The 26,428-nt window shown below is 25.6% G+C and overlaps 1 protein-coding gene across 2 annotated transcripts in view; it reads left to right on the top strand.

The window, feature by feature from the left end:
• Positions 1-9,439: 9,439 nt before the first annotated feature.
• The window catches only part of LOC114122983 (Kv channel-interacting protein 1-like), a 122,548-nt gene continuing 105,559 nt past the window's right edge, over positions 9,440-26,428 (top strand). Inside the window, exon 1 of one of the 2 annotated variants that reach the window (XM_050199112.1) lies at positions 9,440-9,455. The gene's annotated coding sequence lies outside the window, so the exon portion shown is untranslated. Of the gene's footprint in view, positions 9,456-25,525; positions 25,790-26,428 lie in introns of those variants that run through there. The other variant, XM_050199111.1, reaches the window with a different exon arrangement.

The following is a 26,428-nucleotide window of genomic DNA, read 5'->3' as shown; positions in this document are numbered from 1 at the left end:
TTCTCACCTACAGTATTATAAACGTTTTATGATATGTATGCTAATATTGCTAATATAATTTGATGGTACTGTATGGTTACTTATAAGTACAAAGCAAGAACTAAAATGGACTGCACGGTAAAAATATTAGATTAAATAGGAAGTTACTAAATTAATTTGAAAATACGATAAATAATAATAAATTATCGTAATACAATTCTATTATTTTCATTATTGTTACTACTGCTATACTGTTTTTCCCAAATTTTGTCGTTTACGAGTAGGTTGTCCTGAAAAAATCTCAAATAAATTACGTTTTGACCAAATTCCGTAAGCAGTTTAAGTCTTGCTCGATCATTTCGGAAGTTGGTTTTCCTTGTTTGTTTTTCTCGTAACATACAAATACACAATATTATGCACTTCTCCAGGCCCGAGACAATACAAACGTAATCGAATTTCTTTCAATCACATAAGTTGTCATGTACATAGGAATAATATTTTTGTACAACGTATGAATGTATAAAAGAAACACTGTTCTGCACTGCGTTAATTTCGCTTATTACGCTCTTGGTGTAGTTATACAGCATATAATGTGTACAAATATTAAAAATATATTATTATTATTTGAAGTTACACTTAACATATTGTTATTGTTAATAATTATTATATAATGTAGTCGTATTTAAAACTTATGTATTTTTTAATTTATAGTTTGGAACACAAAGTACCTGTAAACGCACAAATACATCTATCGTACCATGATTCTGCATCAAGCCGAAACTGCAGTGTTTGTTATGAATAAGTTACTTTTTATGTAGAGCATGTCTAACCAGTTGATGAATGATAGATACATAATACATAATTAAAAAGTATGATTTATAATATCGTTTTAAGTTGGGCCAAGTCAATATTTATGGTTATTAGTATACTCAATGTGTTGTTGTTTTTACATTTTAAAACATACAATTGAAGTAGGTACCTAATAAGTATAAACGTACCTAAGTATAAATATTAATAATATTGTTTGTGTGTAAAGGTACTGTTTCAAAAATTATAACTACCCATAGGTAGTTTGGTTATTAATGATAACATTTATCAACTCTTATATGCTAAACGCCTAAACTCACAAAACCAAAAACAAAATATGTAGGTAAGCACGTCTTAATTTGCTGTATGATATAATATTAGGTACATTTTATTACATTTGGCTATTATTCAACGCGCTCTATCGGACACTAACTTTAACAAAAATACACCAATAGATGTCGTTCTACATTTGTTTTTGCTATTTTTTTTTTAGTGTGATAACGTTTTGATTTAGCAAACACCACGATTTAATACATATTGACTATCTTAAATAGTGGCCAATACCTACACTATTATTACTAAATCAATAATATAATATATCTATAATCTATATATTACATTATAATCATTTTTATCATTATAATACGAGCACCGCGAGATATCGCTACATTATTTATTTATTCGTAATATTATTACTTATTTGTTACTACGTTGTGGTGGTCAGAAATTCTAGAATATAATCTTATGAATTTTTGTAAGGCCGATTTATATTTTATTTTAAATTAGCATCGAACTGCGTGCAGACAAATTCTGTAACCAAATCTATAAACGTTCATACACTAAGTAATGTACACAAAAATACCACCAAGAGCTTTGAATATATTACAATATACATTTGTTGTTTGGCGTTTGTGAAGTATATTATCACTTTAAAAATGCCAACTTACTATGGAAAGAAAAAAAGTAAACGATATAGATGTTGATAAATATTAATTACTTGGGCTCGGAATTAAACATGCTAATAAGTACCGTGTAACATTCATTACAAATTTAACAAATCAATAGTGACCAAACAGTTTAATAGTACCTTCAACATGATTTAATGGTCCACGATTGGTTCATTCAATTTTAATGAACCATTAAATTAATCAATTTTGTATGTAAATCAGCATAAAATACATATATTATGGTAAAAGGGAAAAAATAGCAGAGAATTAAAATCATCTCATGCTAAAGACATGTAATATTGTAATATAAAATTTTATAAATGTAATATTCAACCGTGTATCTACACGTAACCATTATAAGTTATAAAATTAATTTTCATCTCCTTTAATTAAAATTGAATCTGTAATATAATTTTCAATTAATTAAATAATATTAAATATTAATATGGGGAAAGTGTATATTGTTAAAATGTATTTATATTATCGTTAGTTTGAATGTACGTCGTCATTTAGTTGGTAAGTAAAGTAAGTCACTGTAAAGTATGTGTTAAATTTAATTTTAATATTAACTAATTGCTTATGAAGAAATAATTCTGATAACCTGAGTGGAGGTGATCTGCCAGATCGGCACATATTATATTATATAGTATAATTAAATATATATAATTTTATACTTATTCATTTTTTTACCATCATTATTATGATAAGTTGATTTAATTTTTGCCGGCAACTTTGCATTTATTTTACTGTACACATTTAATTATTATAGTAGTATATAATATCTGTATACCTAATTTATAATTACTATTAACTTTTGAATCAAAGTAGCTTTTCCAAAGAATGGTATGAACAAATTCGTAGTATAAAACATAGGTGTATAAGATTAAAATATTTTATTCTAAATTTTTTGAAATTGTCATTGTGTGAATGGAATAATATATTAATATACAATAAAACACAATTAAAATATTGTTGTTCTTCAATATTTAATTTCTTCCATATTTGATCTTAAAATGACTATAAAAAATGTGTTTGAATCTAGTATTTTTTAGATTTTCTTTTATCTCAGAATAGTTTATTTTTATGAAATGTGTGTTAAATTAGTAAGTTTTTTGACCGAGTGAAAAAATCAAAAAATTTTCATACTTATAAAAAGCTCAAAAAGTTCCATAATATTTTTAACACTATAGTATGTATATAGGGCGATGGTAATATATACATTTGGTGAAATTATAAAGTATCTACAGTTATTAGTTTGGGGATTAAAATAAAATATGATAATCATAAACTGGTTTCGTGTAAAAATGCTGGTTTTCTTTCATTTTGTTTTTGTTTTTTTCCTAAAATTAGTGACAGAAATAGATATTAGACATTTTTTATTTCGAATTCTGCGAAGTATCAACTGAATTAACTTTTGTAGTAGATATTATATTGGAGATGAAAATCTAAAACTTTTTTAAAATATGATGATCGATTAAAAAAAACATACTTAATTGTAAGTTCATTTTATTCTTCACTTCGTTCAGAATCTAAAATTAAGTTACAGAATAAATACTACGTAGGTTGCGTAACTAGCCCTTAGTTATATAATAGATGATAATTAAAATTTAATTCAATTTACTTAGTTATAAATGGTAGGTACAACAAATAATCACATATTACATTTTTTAAATCGATTAATAGATTAAGACGTGTTAAATTGTTTAAAATTACTCAAGTACGTTTTCTTTTATTAGAAATAATTAAAAATAATATTTATAGTTTTCGTTTTGTTATTATTTATTATTACTTCTCCGTAAAGAGGAAAATATAACAATTTTGATAGTTGATAACAATTTTAGGTATTTTTGCTGTGTGAAAACTCATTAATAATAAATTTGTTTATAAGTAATAATCTAATTATTAATGTACTCGTATTATTACATAATGTTATTTATTGTTGTTATTATTATTTTCTAGTTCAGTACACCTATCATAGGTATAAAGGCATAAAACCAATCGCCGGTAAAAACCAATGGGATAAATGCATGATCAGTTCTTATTCGAACTTTTGATTAACAATGTTTATGGTATTACAGCATTCATTCTATGTTCGAAGGAAAGCAAATAAACAACCTATACGGAGATCGATATAATAATAAAATTTAAGAATTAGATGTCGATATGGATTTATATTTCATAATAGAAAACTTAAGAAAGTCTATGGTTACGGTATGTATCTTTGATCGTGAACTGAATCTTTTGCAATTACAACATTACTTATGAACACTACACGATGAAAGATATCTACTTAATACCAAGATGCTGCCGTATTGAGCTTACGTTAGCTTTGCGTCCTTGCATTCCTAAAAAAGACAAATTACAGATTCAACAAATTTTAAACTCAGGTTTCCAGGCTTCAGAAATCTTTGTGTTATAATACGAAATCTTGTGTTTGAGTTATACACTATAATATATGTACAGTATTGTTTTAGTATCGTTTGAATTGCATATAATATGAAAAACACGGCGTCATAGATATATCACTAAATAAATTATATTCAACGTAGATATTTCTTATTTTATTGTACCGTCCAGTATTAGAGTAATAAATCATTACTGATAATGTCATCATAATTTTATATGATTTAATCATCCAACCATTTATATGAATATATGTATAAGCTATTTAGACTAATATTATATTTCAAAAAAAAAAAAAAGAAATAATAATATTTTAACAGTATTTTTGAGATATTACTTATATAATATATTTTATAATAATTTTAGTTTATCCTAACATAGAAAATTAACTATCAAAATAATATAACTTTTAAACTCTGAAAGATTCAATTTTTCTTATTTAATTGTATTTGTCTTCATTTTTTGACAGGTAAGGTAATAATTTTAATTTGTTATTTATAATTACGATCGTATAACAATAATAAATATTAATCATACTACTCAAATAATATTTTCTAATAACATTAATACCATGTTATAATATAGTTAGTAAATTATACTCAGTAGCCTATTGCATTTTAAGGAATTTTTTTTTTTTTTTTTTGTAAGCGTTATTTTTTGTTAAAGTAATACTCAGAAAAAATGTATTTACAAAATTCAAAGTTGACATAACAACCTACCTAGTTTTCAAATCAACTTGTCTTTGAAGCATTTTAGATTCTTAGCAAAACAATTTTTTTATGATCATTTTCCGGCTAAAAGACTTTTTTTTTTACTTATATAAATATTATTTTTCTGCGTTAAAATATTATACAATATAATATTTTCGACTTTTTATCATATTTTTTCTTTTTTTTCTTATTTGAAATATAATTATGTTAAATTTGTTAAATTTTATCTAAGATCAAATCAAAGAAAACTAAACCCAATATGTCGCAAAAGATATTTTGAAAAATATTTAAAATATCCATCACATAGCCAAAGGATCCCTACTTAAATATTTTTTAGAGCATAATATTATATAAATAATATTTAATATATTATTACCTTTATTATTTTATTTTTTAAACAAGTTATTGATACTTTTTGCTAACATATTTTAAACGAAATTTTCATCCATTTTCAATATCTATTATATACCTAATATTATTTATAAGGAATATTATTTGGCTATTTCAACATCATAAGTAGGTAATATGACTATTTTTATTACATTCAAATTTGAAATTCTATATTATTCAAAAAACTATTACCAACAATATAAAATATAATCAATTATTTGAAAAAAAAAATTGAGTTAATAAACCTATAATTATGAAAATAAACTAAGTAAATATTTAAAATTAAATTCAATATTTGATAATAATAAATGAATAAGAGTATTTTAAAAAGTATTGGATATAATATATATATATAAATTAAATAATTAGGTACTTTAAATTATTAAGTCTAAATTATATTTGTGAATTTGTATAACATTTTTTTTTTATATATATTTATGTTTATGAGTTTAATGATTAAACTACATAAATATATACGATTAAACTTTAATCTGTATGAGTATGTACCTTAAATGTTAGTATATAACTATCTAAAATTATGTGTACAATTTTATTCAGTGATTTAGCTTAAATGACGATTATCAAAAAGCTTCTAAGTTTTTCGAAAACTTTTAACATTCCATAGTTGTATATTTATAAAAAAAAAAATCAGTGAAGACTCATTATTAGAAACAATTCAAAGATAAAATAATAGGTACTTATGCTATAGATACTATTGATATCAAGGATACAATATTTTGAATATTTATTTAATCTGAATACGATATTATTGATGATATTTGGTTTTTGTCATTTATATTTATTTTATCGTTTCGATACTATAATATTTTATACCTATATACCTATAAGAATAATGATAATAACAATATTAATAAAAATAGATTATAACAGCTGAGATTACGCACTCTATAACCACTAATAATTTTATAGTATAACATAAAGTGTAGCGAGATGTTGAATACTGTATTGGAAGACTATCGCTATAATAACCCATAATGATAATTTCGGATTAAGTCTATAGAAATTAGCGTCGTTCTACCATACTTAATATTATAACAAAGATAATACAATCATAATAGTTATTTGTAAATTATGCTAAACACGATTATGAAGTTTGCCGGGTGTGGAGAATTAAAACCTCAATATATCTAGTGCAAATGTCCATTATTTACTGATTATCGCTATTGAACACAAATAACGTGACAACAATATTATAATGTAAAATAATATAATATTGTAAAAATACAGACGCATTTAAATGAATTGTATACTTATAAATAAAAACTCTAAAAGAGATTGATTAAAAATAATAACTTTACATTATATTATTTATTGGCTAGATCTGGGGTGTCAAATCCGTGGTAGATTTTAATGCGGCTCTCACTTTAATTTAAAAACCATGAATTAATTGTATATAATATATAAATAAATAAATTTTTCTGTGTACTTATACTTAAATTATTAAATATTAATACTTGTAAAAATATTTCTGCTTATTATTCGCTATTGTAAGATTATAAAAAAATGTATTGTTGTATTAAAGAGTATAATTTAATCATTAAATTTGAATGTATTATTAGGTATTAAAAAAAAGGATGTGGCTCACAACAACTTCTACTTGTATGATGCGGCCCAGTCTTCATAAAAGGTTGGACACCCTTGAGCTAGATTGTAGTTCAAGAGTAGTATAATATTTTTGACATTTTCTTAAGTTAAAAATATTGTATTGTCATCGATTTTTATTTGTATGTGACCGTATCCAATTTAAATACCTAAAAATGGTTACCGGAACACATTATATTTTGCTCTATTTTCAGTAATATTTTTGGACTGTAGCTCTTTATCTTCATATTACACATATTATTTACGATGATCGCGTATCAACACCGACAAAGTATAAATTTAAATATTAGAGTGCTTGATACGAAATATCTCTCTTAAAAAAAAAAAATATTTTAGCGTTACCCTGAAAATCATAATATCCTAATCAATGAGAGATTGAGTACGCAAATTTATTTTATATTTTTGCATCTTTCTCTATTTTAAGCACTGATTACCGAATGCCCAGATTTAGTATTTCCAAAAACAGGACTTAAAATAAAAATGCAAAATAACCAGCCTACGTTAAATTCAAAACTCTTAAATTATGAAAGTACCTACCTCGGAGCTAACGTATAGATCGATGATTTTTAATAAGTTATACTAATATTGTTTTAAAATTTGCATTTGAAACGAAACAGGTGAGTATCTTTTGAGAATTCAGTAATTATTTAATGATTAAAAAATTACCTTCATAAATGTTTTTCTCAGATTCTTAAAAATATGAATGTATCTTTTTATCGTTTATTAGATGGTTACCAGTAAATTGGTAGTAATAATAATGTCAAGTGTTTTAATCTTAAAAAAAAAACACGCGATATAAACGTTACATTTTTTTAAACGAGTATATTTAGCTGTCTTGATTAGTGTTGTTGAAATAATGGGACGATTTTTTGTATGAGCTGAACATTCTGGTAAAATAATAGATATCTGTCAATCCCTAAATAAAACAATTTATTAATAAATAACTAATAATTCATTAATTATAATAATGTTATTAACCTATTTACACACTGTATAGTGTATAATAAGATAGTCCATATTATTATTCAAAATAATTATTTTTTAAATTACCCCCCCCCCCACTTTTCCTAAATTGGTTTCAAAAATAAAAAGTATTATAAAAAAATCCAGAAAAAACTATTTTCATTACTCGTAGTACAAAAGCTTTAAAGTTTTAATAATAGTTAGTAGTAATAAATATCATTTAGTAGTTTTAATATAGGTACTTATAAACAAACATAAAAATTATAAAGTATAAAATATTTTATTTTTAAGTATTAACTTTTTATATTTATTCAAATATTAATATATCTGTATATTTAAAGGCATATTGTTAATTTTAATAGTTGTTCATAAGCTTTAAGATGGATTAAAGATTATTTTAATTTTGAACAAGGTATTTTTTCAGAATGTTTTGAGTTAATTATTTTTACTGTTAAACTATGCCATGAAAAATGTAATTTCGCTGAAATGTTCATGAAATTAATAAGATTGGCGGTGATTTTAAGGACAATTTCATTAATGAGTAGCCATAAAATTGCCAACTGACTTTTTTATATGTATTTCAACAAAAACGTAGTATTATATTAACAATTTCTTTGGCATCGCATACCTCATAATATTCCAACAAATATCCAATAATTTTTCTAACGATTTTTCATTCACACTAGCTATTACGTTTGATAATCGAAATATAGACGGCTGTGACATACCGCATTATAATGTTGAGTTAAAAATTATAATTTATATTATTTAGCGTATAACCTAAATAAAGCAGCCCTCAAAAAAAAAAAAAAAAAAATCAACGAAACAGTACACAAAATTCATATACGCATACAGTTGCAGATAAGTTTGATGTTTTACATAACATTTTATATACACGATCTGGTTGTAAATTTCGACATGGTGTTATCAAGTGGTATTGCTATATACAATGACAACTCGCCGTTGTACAAGTAAAATTTTTGGTGTTTCAGACAACCGTTTTTGTAGTGCTGTTTAATGTTAGGGTCGTCTCGAAATAATTATGTTCTCATTGGGATCTGTGTAAAATAGCAATGTAAACATAAAATATTTATTGAAATGTTCTCACCGCTCACGTTGGTCCGAACGCGTTCACGCACACACATATGTAGAGCAGTGTCCCGACCCCCCACCCCGATAATCGAGGTTCGTATATTATTTTAAACTCTGAATATCTTGATCGTCGTCCAAAACACCAATCTGCCGTTTGCTCATCATTTTGGACCATTCCCATTCGTATCGCCAGTACACGAAAAATAATTGACGCGGTGGTGTAAATCGCGTTGTTGTAATTTCTGCTAAACCGGCCGATAGGCATCGCCTTCTGTTTTGATGTCTTTGTGTAACATCGTAGCACTGCGTAAGTAAAACTGCGTTGTTTTCGGGCCGTCTTGATGTCAGCTTCACTAGAGTACTATACGTACTACACTATAATACTACTTACTTGAAACTACAGTCAAATGATCGTCTTTACTTGTTTTTTTTTTCACCCGTTCGTTCGATAAATCTAATCATCTTTCGAATTTTATAGGTTGGGACAAGATGAGCAGCAACGGTGTGACCGAAGACGATGATTTTGGCGATGATCCGTTTCGTAAGTATAACGAAAATGCAATGTTAGACGACCGACGGAGATAATATTACATTGTTGGGATAACATCGTATAATACTAAACATGTACCCCACTGTCTACGAACAACTAATAAAGTTTGTTATGGTCAGTTTTCAACCATTCCTAATTGGCTTTCCCTAACTTTGCTTTATGACCCTAACTGTTGGTCGGGGAGTTCTAAAACGCAGAGAACTTTGACTGAAGCGTGCCAAAATCCATTAGGAATAAGAACAAAACATTTGTTGAAGTCAAAAAAGAATTTAAATCGTAAAAGTGATTTTATTATTCCATTAAATTGAACATAATATCCATTAATGTATTATTAAATGACGTATAACTCATAAAACTACAACTATATAAAAAATAAAAATATGGTTAAATATTTAATATTGTGATATTATGTATGACATGAATATGAATACATTAAAATATTTAATCATTGTAGTTATTTCACACCGGTCTTTAGTAATATATTATATATTAATTAATATAACATTTGTTATGGTCATTTAAAATTATCAACTTCATCGTGTTCAGATTTCATATTTGTTATTATTAGATGTTGAATAATAAAATATTGGTTTTGCAGTAATGTGTTATATTTATATACTTATTTAATAAAAAAAAAATACACGAGTACTATTAAAGATCGATTATAAAATACAAAACCTGAAAAGTTATTTCCTTAGTCAATTTTTTATTGCAATATAGGTACCTACATTTATAATAAAATAGCTTTGCAAGCTGACAGACTGTCTTCACTCAGAACCACTTTTAGATTACAATGATTTATCATTAAATTCAAATTTTATACAAAATGTACTATGACTTTCTCCATGAATACGAGCAGTATAGCGACTTTTTTGTTTTTTTTTTCTATAAGCTGTATTTTTTTTATTTTTTACAAAGACTATTCAATTCAACAATAAACTATAACATAAAAATTGCAATCTTTAATTAAAAATATTATTAATGTATGTAAAAATATGATTATAAATAAATAATAAAATTTAGTATATACATTTTCAGATAGCATTAATTATAATAATATTAAATATTATTTTAATATATGGTTTATTATTTTTTAGTTATTTGTTTTGAGATGAAATAAAAACACATGCACGAAGTGAGATATATTAATAAATTTAAAGAAATATTATAAGCATATTATTATTTTTCTAATCTCTGTCGTTAAGTCTTCAAATATCGTAACAACGTAATGGCTAATTCCATATTCCAAATTATTTGAGTACTTAAGTTTAATCACTGACCACTGTCTCACCTGGGCACTCTAAACTTTAAAAAACAACGTGCTTCAAATGTGCATCTCCATTTGATCAAAACATTAATCCAACAAAAACACTAAATTAAATAAAATCACTCATGTATACTCCTTAGTTAAGCCAATGTGGACTTATGGCTCTAACTCTGGGGAAATGCCAAAAATCCAATCTCAATAAAATTCAAACTTTTCAAAATAAAATCCTACGCACAATCACTTATGCCCACCATATATGTCTAATTTTATTTTACACGAAAGCTTAAATATTAAAACAGTTCATGCAGAAACAATAACATTCTATAAACGATTTTATATAATAGGCTTACTTCCCTTTCAATCTTCCTTTTATATAAAATTTAGCCCCCCACAGAATCTCTGGAATTTCTGTTGATGATTGAAAAAAACTAATGTAGAGATGTTCTTAACGAATAATGTTAAGAAATAAGTAAATATATAATAAAAAAACAAAAGACAGTATTTGCTCCTATTTTTAGATAGCTTCCTTTTTTATATGCGTCATGTAAAAATATCTTTTATTATGTATTATTATTATTTTTGTGTGTTTTATTAATTCTTTAAAAATAGTAATAGTAATAAAACAATTCTATTAAAATCATTTAAATAGTTTATTTGGCTTTGATTTAGTATATTTTTACTAAAGTTATTTGTGTAGATGATTTGATCCTATTATCTAAATAATTCTGTTAAGCAATAATCGGTATTAAACGAAATTTCCTTATTAATCCATTTAATAAATTCATGAACTATTTTTTAAACAAATAAAATTGTGTTCAAATATATTGTGTTTTTTATAGATAAAACTAGTAATTTTTTTACTAAGACATATCAATTTAAAATAGCCTTTATGTGTTTTAAGGTCGCTGTCGATACAAAAATATTTCCATTATATAATTATTAATTATTTCTATAGCATAACTAACTCATTTTCTGGCAAAAACTAAATTTAAGTTTAAATGACTGTGAACATATAAATTTAAAACATTTGGATAACTTTGTAAATTATGTTTAATTAATATTCTCGTGATAGTATAACATACCGTAACTTAATTATTATAAACATAAAATAATATTTAATTATACATTTATTTAAAATATAGAAGTATAGGCAGCATAGACATAATATAGTTTTACTTTATAAATAGATATTGTTGATTTTTAAAGAACTTACTGACATATAATTAATATAGACAGTATAATAAATTAATACTGATATATTTAATTATATTTGCTTATTATTTTATAGACATAATTTTTGATAAAAGTTTTATTCATGAAGTGATATAGATTTGAATAGAATATAGATATAACAATAATAATTATAATAATGGGTATACTATGGTAATCCAGAAACAATTTTTTTTTTTTATCTCTTCTTTCTTTTATTTTTGTATATAATATTATGTATTTCATTTTGAACCTAAATGATCAACTTAAATCATATTTATTCTCTTTGTACACATTTAAAAGAATAATATTTTTAATCATAGTGAATTATAAATTTGAAAATAAAATGGTGAAAATACTTAACGAAATACTTCGAACACTATTCGAGTTAAAATTAACTTGTTAAATACAAAACAAAATTCAGGATGTAAATTTCCAGGAAAGTAACGTTTTCTAATTTATTTTTCTTTATATCCTACATACATATTTCACTCGATTATACTTTCCCGGTAAACGGCAGAAACGAGAATTACAACAAGCTTCTAAGTAACTTACAGGAATTGAATACTGAACTTTCGCACAGTAAAGTTTAAAATTTAGTTTAGAGGGAAGACAGAGTTACATTCTACCGCTTACCTGTTTTGTCGCCACACCGCGCCATGTCGGTTTCTACTCTCTAGTCGTTTTTGTGTTCACTTGTATGTTATTTTGGTGAATTCTTTTATTTTACTTTCGTTAATCTTTGTTGACTAAAACAAATTATTCTTTCTTATCATTGTCGTAGTCTATTTTTCCATTTGATTTCAATGTCCATTTGATGTGAATTATCGCTATCGAAAGATTTCTAAACGGTAAATAAATTAACGTGTAATCGTATCCAAATTCGGATTAACCATCAAGATTAACAGAATACTATATTTATTGCACATTCAACACAAAGCTAATAATTAATTATATTGTATAATAATATATACTCTGATGCTCATGTAATCATGTCATTATTAATTTAGGGACTCAATACTTTATTGAAACAGTGCAACATGATATAAATTAAAACCGTTTATGGAGTTCATTTTTTTGAGTGATAAAATTCTTCAGGAAATATGTTACAGAACAGACGTGTAAAACTCAAATTCTCAAACTATATCTATTTATTCCTATACTCGTTAAAATTATCGTTATTTGATTTTTAAAATATTAAAAACACGATTTATAAAATATATAATAACGGTGTCCACAAAAAAATAAAAATACACATAATTTAATGTATATACTATTACTGCAAAGTAAAACATTATATTGTCAGTGCCAAAAAAAAAAAATAATAAATCTGTAAGATCGTGTACAACAATGGACAGATTTTTCTCTCCATTTGGTACCACAGAACTGATAAGAAAACATTGGATACGAAAATATAATATGCATAAATCAGTCGACTTTTATTGATGATAATAACTCGGGCAAAAGACAAATTTCAAACATTTGCTGTAAATTTTACGGTTGTATATAATATTGTTATAGTATAATACATATATACATACAAACGTACAAAACACATAATGTGCGTCATCATTTACGCATTTCATTTTTTTTAACAGGTTAAACAAAATTTTTCGTTGATTTTGTTTACATTCTGTCCTAAGTCCTGCGTAAAATGAGAAGTGTGTTCATGCTTTCATTTAGAAAAAAAAATTATAGAAATATAAGTTTAGTTCTGGGTATTTTTTTGCTTTAGATTCAGTTTTTTAATGAGGGCGAAAAAAATAATAACGACTGCTCTAAATCTTTGGACTTAAGGACTTAATACAGTTAAACGGAAATATATTTATAAATACCAATACAGTTACAATGGTATAGGTTTTGTGTTTATTATAATATTAGTGACTACATGCCAATTCAAGTGGATCAATTTTTTTTACAATATCGTATATTATTTCTGTGAATCTATATAATTACATTTATTTACTAAATTGGTCAGTAATTTTGTAGATGCAGATTTAATTAACCAAGTATGTAGATAAACAAAATTTAAGTCCCAAACTCGTCTTAAGTTCTATTTTTTTTAATCTTACAAATTACAATTTATTTGAACCAAATAAAAGTATAATGTTCAATATTAAATTTTATACTTTGATTAAAAACAAAGCGTATTTATTAAATATGATAACTAAATAAATATATAAATATAAAGTGTTAAATATAAGCGTTTTCAGTGAAAAATTGATGAAAAACATTATCGAAGCTACAATTTTAAACGGAAAGTTTAAAAGCGAAGATGTACTGTTGCCCAGTGGTGTATTTACATAAAAATATATGATAGGAAAAAATAAAATTATATTTAAATAAATTTCATATATAATAAAAATGTTAAAATTAAATAACTTATAATTTATAAATCATAAGTATTCTTATACAAAATTGTGTTTTAGAATTTAAATAATTAATATATTTATTAATGTGTTTTTAAAATAAAAAATGCAGTTAAAGTACTGTATTATGAATAAACGAGCTATACAATAAATAATAAAAACAATGTATTCCAATTTACAGTATGTACTTTATTTGAACCTAATTAATTATTTTAATATATTAATATTAAAGTAGAGTTTAACAAATAATAATACTAGAGCGGCATCTATCTGATCCAATCGAGCAATTGGCAATAGCTACTCTCTAGATTGCGTCCAACGACCACGTAAAAACAAAAAAAGTTGCATGGTTAGTTCATTAGTTGTTATGTACTTTGTTCTTTGGACTAATAGTGCATTTAACTAAAAGCAATTAATTATAATACAGCTAGTTAATTTGTACTTATACTAGAGTTTATTAACTAGTGTTAAATGAGATTAATGCGTGCAATTTAATAGTAATCTTGCTTAAATATACTTATAAAAGTTTAGTTGAGTGGGGATATATTTATTTTTAACAACCACAAATTACATAGGTACATGTATATAAACTTTCAAAATAAAAGGGACAATTAAAACTATGCATGTAAATATTAATTTCTACTAATAAATTTAATTTTATTTATTTTGTGTATGGTATACAAATATTTTGATTTAGAATATTTGATAGTCCCAAAAGTGAAGATCACGGTCAACAAACTACTAGAAACTATTTAGAAACCAAATAGCTATAATAGCTATTATGTACCTACTATTTTTTTTTTCAAGAATTTAATTTTTGTAGAGTTTAGTAGTTTTAGTACAAAAGTTTAAGTTGTATTTTTTTATTTATTTATGAATCGTTAAATTATGGTTTACAATTCAAATGTATCATTAGGTATTTATTTATTTTTTTTATAAATATAAGATTAAATTTATATAACTTATCATATTTATTTAACTCAATTTTAAATTGAAAAAAATAAATTTTAAATCATAAACATCTATTACATGACTTGTATTCACCGTTAAATTTTAGAGCACGCATAACTAACGTATAATAACGTACCTACCATATCTTATAGTTTACATATTATAAACTCAAAGTTGTAGTTATTTTTTTTTTTTTTGAAATATTAACATTTAACTTGATTTGTGTTTATTTCTACTTTCTACTTAAAGTACGTACGTATATTAGAAACTATGATTTGTTAATATATACAAATTTAACTGATTAGAACATGCTTGAAAGAATATTTCAATATTAATGAACCCTGCTCAAAGAGTACCTAAACTTTATAGCCGAGGCCTTTGAGAATTTATTAGATGTATAATGTATATATTTAATATGTAGTAGGTATGAATGGTATGATATTATCTCTATAAACTTGTGTAATATACAAATTAAATTAGTGGTATATTGAAAAAAATAACTCGTCCATAAACCTTTGATTTTGGGGTTTATAATAAACATAAAGTATACTGTATAGTTCATTAAGTAAAATCATATTATTATTTACCGAGTTATGCGTGCACCAAATTTTTAGCGAATAAATTATAAAGTTTCTAATAAAATAAAATTATTGATAAAAGCAAGGCGGTTTGAAATGAAATAATAAAAAAAAATAATAACTGGTTAATATAAAAAATATAATAATTAAATACTAAATAAAATTAGTTTTATTATTGTATCTATGTTAAAGTTTTATTTATAAAATAAAATTAATAAAATAAATATTTTTACTTCTAAATTGATACAGATATACAATACATTACGCAAATAAAAATAATTGTTGCAATTTACAAGTAAAAAAATCTGACATAAAGCAATATCTCAAATAGTTGTTCACAAAGTCTGCGCAAGCTATTTTGCCGCCTTGGGCTAAATTATAAATACTGCTCAATTAAAACTAAATAAATACTAAAATGCCACCCATAGGTATTTAGACAAAAATTGCCACCTCTGCCTTTCGCCGACCCAGATTGTTCATATTGTTTGGACGTTATTATGTGTATTATGAGAATATACTTAATATTACAGAATATGGATTATAGGTACATTTAGGTGAAACTGAATTTGCAATTTATGAATAGTGCAGAACGTAATATTATATTATTATTTTTAACCAATTATTTCATAATGAAATTAAATTGTCATTAGAAATGTATTAAAAATCAGTGTTTAGGTAGGTAATTAACTTTTTTTTCGTTATTTTATCAGAAAACATTATGGATTAGAATAAGAAGGTAGGAACCATTAGGTAACAACTTACAGTGTTTATAAACTATAAAGTTGCTTCATGAATAAATTTGTTTTCAGATTTCTTGCTAACAAAAAAACATTTTTTAAACATAAAACCACTATCTAATGTACTTACTTGAAATGGTATAAAAATTTTAAAAAAAGTAGCAATAGTTGTTTTAAATTTTTATTGGTACACATCTGATGTTTATAACATAAAAAAAAATTGAGTATCTGATAAGTAAATTATCTCGAGGGCATACGAAAGAAATGGCTTATTTCGAATTTTATTCACGTTTAAATTATTATATAATCACAAAATACCTATATTGTAAATCTTATTGTACTCGTATTATGCATATCGACGTTCAATGTGAGCATAACCATAAACCGCGTGATATATTGTTCACATGCTAATTGTTATATTGACACGAAATCGTGAATGGCACGATGTGTTAAATTTTCGGCTGTTGACAGTCTAAAACATACTTTAGTTAACGGGTAAGGGAATTTTGCCAATACAAAATAAAAAAAAATATATGTATATTTAATATTTATATATCAATCAGCCATCACAATTGCCAGACTAGATGAACGAGTGTCGCATATACGAGTTGTGTCGGAGGGGCCACGTTAAATATTATATTATTATGTGAGTATTATACATCAATCATCACGTTGTCTCGTTCGAATATATTTATCAATCTTTGTCTAAACGGTTAGCCAAACGAACGTGCGATTTTCAACAACTTCTAGTGAGAGTGGTCCCACCACGTGTATCGGACAACCATACGTATAGTGTATACATTTTATAAAATATACATAGTCGCATATGATATTATTGTATTATACATTTATACCTACGAACTCGTAGAAGTATATTATACAGAGTGATTCGCCAAAAATGCTGACCACTTGATTCCGTATAATAACGAATTTATTCAAATTATGATTAAGGGGTGTCATCGCCGGTATGAATTCTATTTTTAAAATCACAACTCGCCTATTAGAGTAAGTTATTTAGTGGATAATTTGTTTTTTTTTTTACAAAATCAATACACCCAATTCAAAATTAGGTTTTTAATTTTTGAAATATTTATACTAACGATAATAGTTCTTAAAAATGATTTAATTTAGATTTTGTATTTATTTTATTTGGACCATTTTTAACAATTATTACTATAAATATTACTGATTTAAAATCTATTATTTTGATCTAATTCATCTTATTCAGTATACAAATTTAAATAACTTAAAAATTTCCATTTAAATTTTTATTTTGATGTGTCAACATTTTTTTAAAAACTATCTGCTAAATAATTCACAGTAGAAAGTGGCTAAGTGCTTCATTTTAAAAACAGAAATGTGAAAATGTATATATTTACAGGGTTCTTCTTTAGTATTGCAAAAAATGTCTCAGCAGTTTAAAAAAGTGGTAAACTGGTTAAGTTATGAAGTATATTTAAAAAAATCAAAAAATAAGACTTTAAATAATTTAATTATTTAATAAATAAATATGAGTTGTGCATACTAGCTTGATTTGTATAGTTGTATACGTATAAATGCGAGGAAAATAGTATTGTTGAGCTTAAAAATATCTCATAATTCAAAAAATTCAACTCTATTACGGAAATTTTAAAATTATGTACATACAAGTAAATCCCCATCTTTAGTTTACGAGAAGAATATGTATAATTAGTTACCCCCTTCAACGACTTTTTCTATTACATATTTACATGTATAATAATATATTGTTCATTAATTTAAGTAGTGAAAATTTCATATAATAGTTATAATACTATATTATTATTTATTATACTTTAGTTTATGTACCTATATAAATTAACAAGATCCCTGTATATATATATAAATGTATGTAGAACCTGATTATTTTACTTTCAACGGATATTAAATTTTACAACAGTAAATTTAAACGTTTTTTTAATACACATTTTCATACAGTACTACAAAACCTATTTGAATTTAACCAATACAATTATTATAATATAGTGCTTTTTATTTTAAGAAACATAAATAATATGTGTATATATATATTGTTATTTTTACTTTGTAGCCAATTTTATCTTATTTCGACACACACACAACATAAAAACAACTTGTTTATCTTAACTTTTTTAAATTTTAATTTCGAATTTGCATATTTATATTAGTTTTTTTCTAATTTAAATTTAAAATTATATAATTTTCTGTTAAATTCTTGCATTTTTGATTTTGATATAAAATATTACTTACATTTTGCGATTTTAATTTTGATTTCTATCAACGACAAACTAACATTTCTGAAATGTTCTATATATATTGAAACACATTGCTGTGAAACAAGATTAACAAAACTAAATATTAGTTATTTAGTTATTCCTATGATGTATATATATAAATTATTTTTTATTCACTCTTCAGGAAAAATTACATATTATATACAAAATGATCCTATGGTTATATAACTGACAATACGTTTAATAAAATTATAATATACATTGCAGTTACCTTACTGGAAATAACTGATAAATATGACTGAAATATGATAAACTACGTTAACAGCTGTCGCACATTAATCGATAGCAATATATATGTATCACACACTGAGAACCTAATAGATTTACGTTAAAGGTCAACAACGAGTTGTACACATTTTAACCGTATCAATTTGTAATTTAAGCAGCCGTACACATTTCAATCATAGACTATTTAACAAATTAATAACGTTTCGGGTTTAGTTTTAACCACTATAATATTATGTACTTCGTAATTCATCAATAAATTTGTAATTATTATACTTCGAAGTATATGTATGTATATAAATTATATATTATATACGGTATATACTATATATATATATATCGCATATGATAAACGTCTGTTAAATTGTTTCCGTATTTATTATTCAATCGTTTATGATATCGCCATAAATAAATAATAATAAACGACTTTGTCTTATATCTATTAAATTGTATCAATTTACTATTTATAAATTAAATTATAAATACTCGTATATTACATTTGTATACATTTACTTTTTTACTATTATTCGTATCAATATAAATTTAAATTTCATCTATGTAAATTAACTTGATTAACGAACTTACAACTAACCTGCATGTGGTTGCGATCAACTGGACTAGGCGTCGCGTAGGTAAAGAATAATAAAACACTGATATTTTACAAAATGAACATTTTTATTTGAAATTGTTTTTGAACAAAAAATAAATATTTAAAATAATAATAAAATAAGGATATGCTTAATGTACCTAACCTAACCTTGGTTAATAATACGATAATTGTATTTTTCAAATTTTTAATTAATATAGATAGGTAAGTAGGTCGCTAAGTGACTGACAAATTATACACCTATGTTGGGGTCACGACACTAAAAAGGTTGAGAAACGATGACCTACACAAATCAATGAAAAATAATTGCATATAGTTAAATGTACAAAAGGTTTTGCATTTTTTTTGAATAAAAAGACAAATACAAACAAAAATAATATATTATACATAAGTAATTTTTATTACATAGTTAATAAAATTATTTTATTTTAAATGTAGGTATAAGCCAAATTAAATTTTGTTTTTTTTTTTTTACCAAATAATATAATATTGGGAAAAACTGAAAGAAAAAATATTACTTATCATATTATTAAAGAATACCAAATAATAGATATGTTTAGTATGTTTGTTCTAAGCTTTTTCATTTGTTTTATAAAGTAAGCGGTTTTTTATCCTTCATTGTCTATTCTAAGCACAAAACTTATACGAAGTGAAATATGATACCTTGAGAATATAAATTAACCTTAAGTTTAAATTATTTTTGTTTGGTTAATCGTGAATAAAAAATGTAATTTAAAATTTACAGTAGTAAAATATATTACACTGTTATAAAAGATGGATTTTAATTAAATGAAAAAAGAACAGCTATAATACTAATAATAAATATTTAAGGGTATAAGAAGTACAGATATATTATAAATATTATACAATCAATCGTTTTTGTAAATAGTATTCATTATTTTTAAAAGGGGAGAAATCGTTTTTTATGAATTCAATAATAGTGTTTTTGAACTTGTAGCCTGTAGGTACCATTTCGAACATTTTAACTTGTATCATTTATTTATTATTTGTTGAAGCAACAATAAGAAATAGCCTTTTAAATATGAAAAAAAAAATAATACTAAAAACTTTGGTTATTAATTACAATATTTATAATATTATTATCATTCATATTACATTGATTTATAAAGGTTATAAAAATAATAAAAATTCAACGATATGAATATCGATAATTGCACGAATAAATTGACTGTGTATTGACTCATTATAGGTATTAACTATTAACAATAGGTGATAATAACGAACATGAACAGATTAGTTGGCTTATTTACGTCACTAAACCTATTATAGTTATTAAATGCACGCCTATTATGATTGGTCAATGGTTACTGACGTTATCTTTAAACCATTCGATTGAACACAGAATAAAATAAGGGTTGACAGGTCAACAGAAACAAAAGAAAAAATATAAACAATTTAACAATAAGAACAGTTTACTGTTTTCATTTTGATTTTCTGTATAGATACTTATCTCTAATACAAAAAAGTAATAACAGCATTGTTCTTGATTGCAATTACTTTAGATTTAAAATATTTGAATTGTAATAAAAGTTATAACGCTTCCTTTTTAGTAGGTGTATACTTAAAAGTTTTCAATTTTTCTAAATACTACTTTAATACTTACCTATAAATATTATAATATTTTTGACTATAATGATTAATGATTTATCAAACGATACTATAAACATTGCGCCCTTAACTTAATATATAATATAATATAAATTTAAAATATAATATATTATTTCGATTGCAATTCTATGTTCAAGACAATTCAATTCAATTATAATATTAATATATTAATAATAATCATAATAATAATAATATTAATAATCGGTATGTATTGTTATAGGTATACAGTTTAATGTATAATACAATATATAAGTATGTCAATTAAATTTAATCTAGTTCGTTGTATTGCGATGAAAAAAAAAACACATTGACAATATTTTAAATTTTTAATACGATAAAGTTTTTTAAAAATAAGTAAATTTTACTTGACGACATCTATTGGTCGTAAAACTTGAACGTCGTCGCGCGTTTGAGAAAATAATATTTTCTTTCTGATAGTAAACCACGTAATTGTGTTTTAAGCCCATCTTTCAGGGCATCAATAGGAAAATATAGTTAAAATGATAGCGTTCTATAAATAATCCTGCAGGCTGCAGTATATGATGTGTCCCCAGAGTTTTTGTAGCTTTATAAATGTATGATATACGTTATACATATATAATATATATATATATATGTGCGTGTGTGTTAGCTATATACACAAACTCATACAAACATATTTATGTTCACGTATAAATCTTAAGTGTTGGACGAAAAAAATCGTTATAAGTCTGATCACGTAAACTATGACGCCAGATGCATAGACAAAAAATATTAAATTGTGGCTGTGACACGATAACGTTAGTGCAAAAGACGATCACGGCTTGACGATGTAATATTTAATTTTCATATGGACTATTAATTTGGTCCAACGGCGTGGACAGATTTTTTTAAGGCGTGGGATATGACGTTTTGATTATTTTTAAATAAAATACAAAATTACGCAGCAAAAAAATTAAAACATGCATTTTTATTTTAACGACATATGTGAAATAAATATAGCCATAAAAAAAGTAAAGTGGGATATTATGACATCCTTATACTTATCTCCCCAGAATACGCTCTTGACGTGGTTTTTTTTTAGAGGTCTATATGCGGGTGTAATATACCAGGAGATCGATTATATATGTTTAAAAACATCGTATTGTATAAAATTATTGGTGAAATTCGTAATAGTTAGAAAACGTAATCTAATCAGTAATATTTCGCTGTGTGCGACGGTGAAATGCACATATGAGGGGAATGCAATTATTTTATTTTTCATTAAATCACTCGCTGTCGGCGGTAGTTTAGAGTAGAAAAACCCATACAACATTCGCCGTCGTAATTCGATTTTGTGGTATCGACTATCGTGATAGAAATATATTGCAGCGTGAAAGCGCACCGTTGTCGGGATTCTTATTTTTCCGACGTATACTTAAGTACCTATACATAGGTGAATAGGCTATTCGTTGCCCTAGCAATTTTAACACTAAACTTGAATGAGCCAACAATATGGTTCAGCTTATTAATGTACGTCGTGTGACGAAAAAAAAACTTTTAAAAATAGGTAATACTAAGCGATTTTATAATACGAGAGTATATTCAATTTGGAATTGTATTAAATTATACTACTAAAGGGTACACACTACACACAGTGGATACATTAGATATTTATTATGTATACACGCAAGGACTGAGTATCTATTTCACCGGAGAGATTGATTTCAAAACTCTTTGAAGGTTATATTATATAGGTACACTACAAGGACGCGCTAAGGACGGACGAGACGGCGAAGAAGCGGACACGGTGCGGTCGGTGGGTGCACCATGTTCTCAATCACGTGATATTACTCCGTTATCTTCTTTTGATGTTAAAAATCGTATTTTTTCCTCGACCCGAACTTTCACGAACGGTTGAGACCTTTCTTTGATGACCCCCACACCCTTCCACGAGCCTTCACATGCGACATGCTGACTCGATGACGGCATTTTATAGTTTATATAAGGCTTACTGCTCTTTTGTTTTACTCACCAATGTAAACGAAAAGTAGTGATGTGTGTAAACGAAACAGAGTTTTATATTATATAATATAGTCTCACGAAAGAACAAGAGACCGCGGTATTGCACGAAAGAATACAACAATTTATTTAATATAAAATGTAATATAATATAATGAAAATATTAATGTTTTCAAAAAATAGAAGAGATCGATAACGATTATAGTGTTTGAAATCGAAGACAATTTAAATCAACAATTTATATATATAAATTGATCACTAAATTGATTTGAAGTGAAAAAAAAAAATAATAATCATAATATAAATTTAATTCTACAACATAATATAGGTTCATAATATCGTTTGTTAGAAAAAGACGTAAATAATTAATAAACATGAAGTGTTTGTTTATAAAAATATAATATCTAAATAAACAATTTTGTATTGAGCTAGTTTACGTAATTTTCATTACCTTAAAAATATTCTTTATCCCCAATCTCTCAATTAAAATAAAATTATTGTAAATTACGAAAACCAGAAATTAAAATCAGATATAATAATATTATATAATTAGTTAATTTTGAAGTTTTTAAGTTTTCCGATTTTTTTTGTAAATGGAAATTAACTACTCGGACCAAAAGTGTTAATCATATTTTGAAATGTTTTCAAAATGTGTATTTTGGTGTATACTCCCTAAAACACAATAAAGTTTCAAATCTGATTAATAAACTTAAAAAAGAAAAATACGTTTTATTTATAGTAATCCACAAATAAAATGTCCATCTACTTACTGTGCTAATGTTAGTTGGCGCACACTGATTAGAACAAATTATAGAGTGGACAGTTGTACTAATGAAATTGGTACTGTTCTAAAAGTTATACTATAAGCAAATTTAATGTATACACTTTTGACATACCGGAAAAACCTAAAAGATACCACTGCAAAATTATTTCTTTAAATCAAAATAACATTACTCACCTAGTCTTTAGATGTGATTTTCTTCGACCGGAAGATCAGCTCTTCTCGGAAGTTTTTCATTGTATATAAAGTATAAATTATATAGCTTTGAACAATATTGAAGTAGAGTTAACTATACATCAAACAATATTTAAAAAAAAAAATAATAAATTATTGGTTCTTGAGTGAATCGTAGTAAAATAAACTTAAGTGAATCAAAATATATATTATACGATAAAAAGTATAATAATAATAAAATATCGTACACTCCTTTCTCATGATAAATCTCAATATCCGACTGTTTATTTAACAATTCTACCATCAATCAATGAAGTTAAATATCTCGGGTTAACATTTGATTAGCGACTCACATAGAGTAGTTATATATAAAGAAAACTAAAAATAAGTTAATAAAAATGCATCTCCTAAGTCCTCATTTAAGATCTAAACCGTTTCTAACTAACCTAACGTACCTATGTAAGTCAATTATCAGCTCTACTCAGTCATATGAAATATTGAAATCCACCTTTGGGGATTTATAAAATCGTCCAATACAAAAACAATGCAAATCCTTCCAATGTAAATGTCTATGCAAATAACATCTGCCCCTCGGTGTATAACAAATGAAAATCTCCACCAAGACATAAAACTACCTACAATCAACAAACCCGCCAAATTGCATTATATATCAAACTGTATTCAAACGTTATAAAAGCCCACACCGATTTTTCAATCGAAAAATTATTACCTTCAAAATTATATCATTTTTTTTTTGTTGTGATAATTATGTTTCTAGAAGCAATAGCTCCGTTATCTAAAACGATGATAATATATAAAAATTAAAAACCTCTAGTCGGGTGTCAATACCACGGGGTTCGACTTACACCGTTCAAGTTAATGTTTGATTTGTTATATCGTATCACCTCCTCAATAATATTTTATATTGGTTATCCCATTTTTTTTTTTTTTAATTTTTTTAATTTTGAATATAGATCGTAGGTTATAAAATATAGGTATATCTTTTATTCTCCATAATTAAATTGAAAAAAAATATCGTGCTTAGTCGGATATATGCGGTGCACGATTGACGCACGATAAGCGGCGGCGATGAGTAAATTTCGTGTGCATATAATATTGTCGGCGGCCGGCGGATGCGAACGGCTATTGAAATTTTTATTTAAAAAAAGCGCGGGCGCTTCCGCCGCGCAGTTGCCCGGGCGACCGCCACACGGGCCGCCGCGGCGGTAATGTTCGACGGGCTTGCCGCCGTTGCGTTTTACCGTCATTGCCGTCGCCGTCGTCGTCACGGTTGTCGCCGCAGTCGTCACCGCCGCGTAGTGGGTCTCGTGCCGCGCGCCGGAACTGAACGCCCACCGTCGTGGTGTCAGGTGGTCGCCATTCGGGACTTGCCGCACGACGTTTTATCCGAAGCTCGCAAAGTCACCAAAGCCTTTTTAGTCCGTTACCGAGAAATCGTGACTCCCCCGCCGCCCTTCCCTTCTATAACTATAGCAGAGAAGATTACATAAAAAAATTCTCACTCGCGTAAGTACGATTATAATATTGTATATTAACTATTATATACTACACCTACACCAGCCATCCCAAAGTTTATCATCATTATTATTGTTTTTGTTTTTTTTTTTTTTTGGGGGGGGAGGGGGAATCGGGAGGAATTAAACGTAGGGGTCTTTTAATCGCCATTACACTAAATGATATAAAAAAAAAAAAAAATTAAAAATAGCCTTTGAGACATGCACGACGTGCAACCAACCAAGGTGTTCACGATATCAGTATTTATAACTTTTAGTCTTCAGAAACAATAACACTAGCAACAATATAATATTAGCTGTATCACACTAAACAATGAATAAGTAATAACATAAAAATTTAACATTCATTGTGTAAATAAATAAACTAATAAATATATAGTATGCATTAATAGTTATAACCTTGCTCTTTTATACCACGTCTATACTTGAACAAGCAAATGTTACTACAAAGGATTTTGGATATTTTTTCGTTTTTTTTTTCACTGAAAATATAAAAAAGTAACGATTTCATTCATTAATTTATTGCTTATTATTAAATTTAACTATAAGGATAAAATAAAATTATAATACTAATATTGCACAAAGAAGAAGTTTTTATAAACTATAGATATCGTCGATTAATCTTAATCTA

This window comes from Aphis gossypii, chromosome 2, assembly GCF_020184175.1.
Source record: "Aphis gossypii isolate Hap1 chromosome 2, ASM2018417v2, whole genome shotgun sequence".
Lineage (NCBI taxonomy): Eukaryota > Metazoa > Arthropoda > Insecta > Hemiptera > Aphididae > Aphis > Aphis gossypii.
This window is presented reverse-complemented; position numbering and strand designations above follow the sequence as displayed.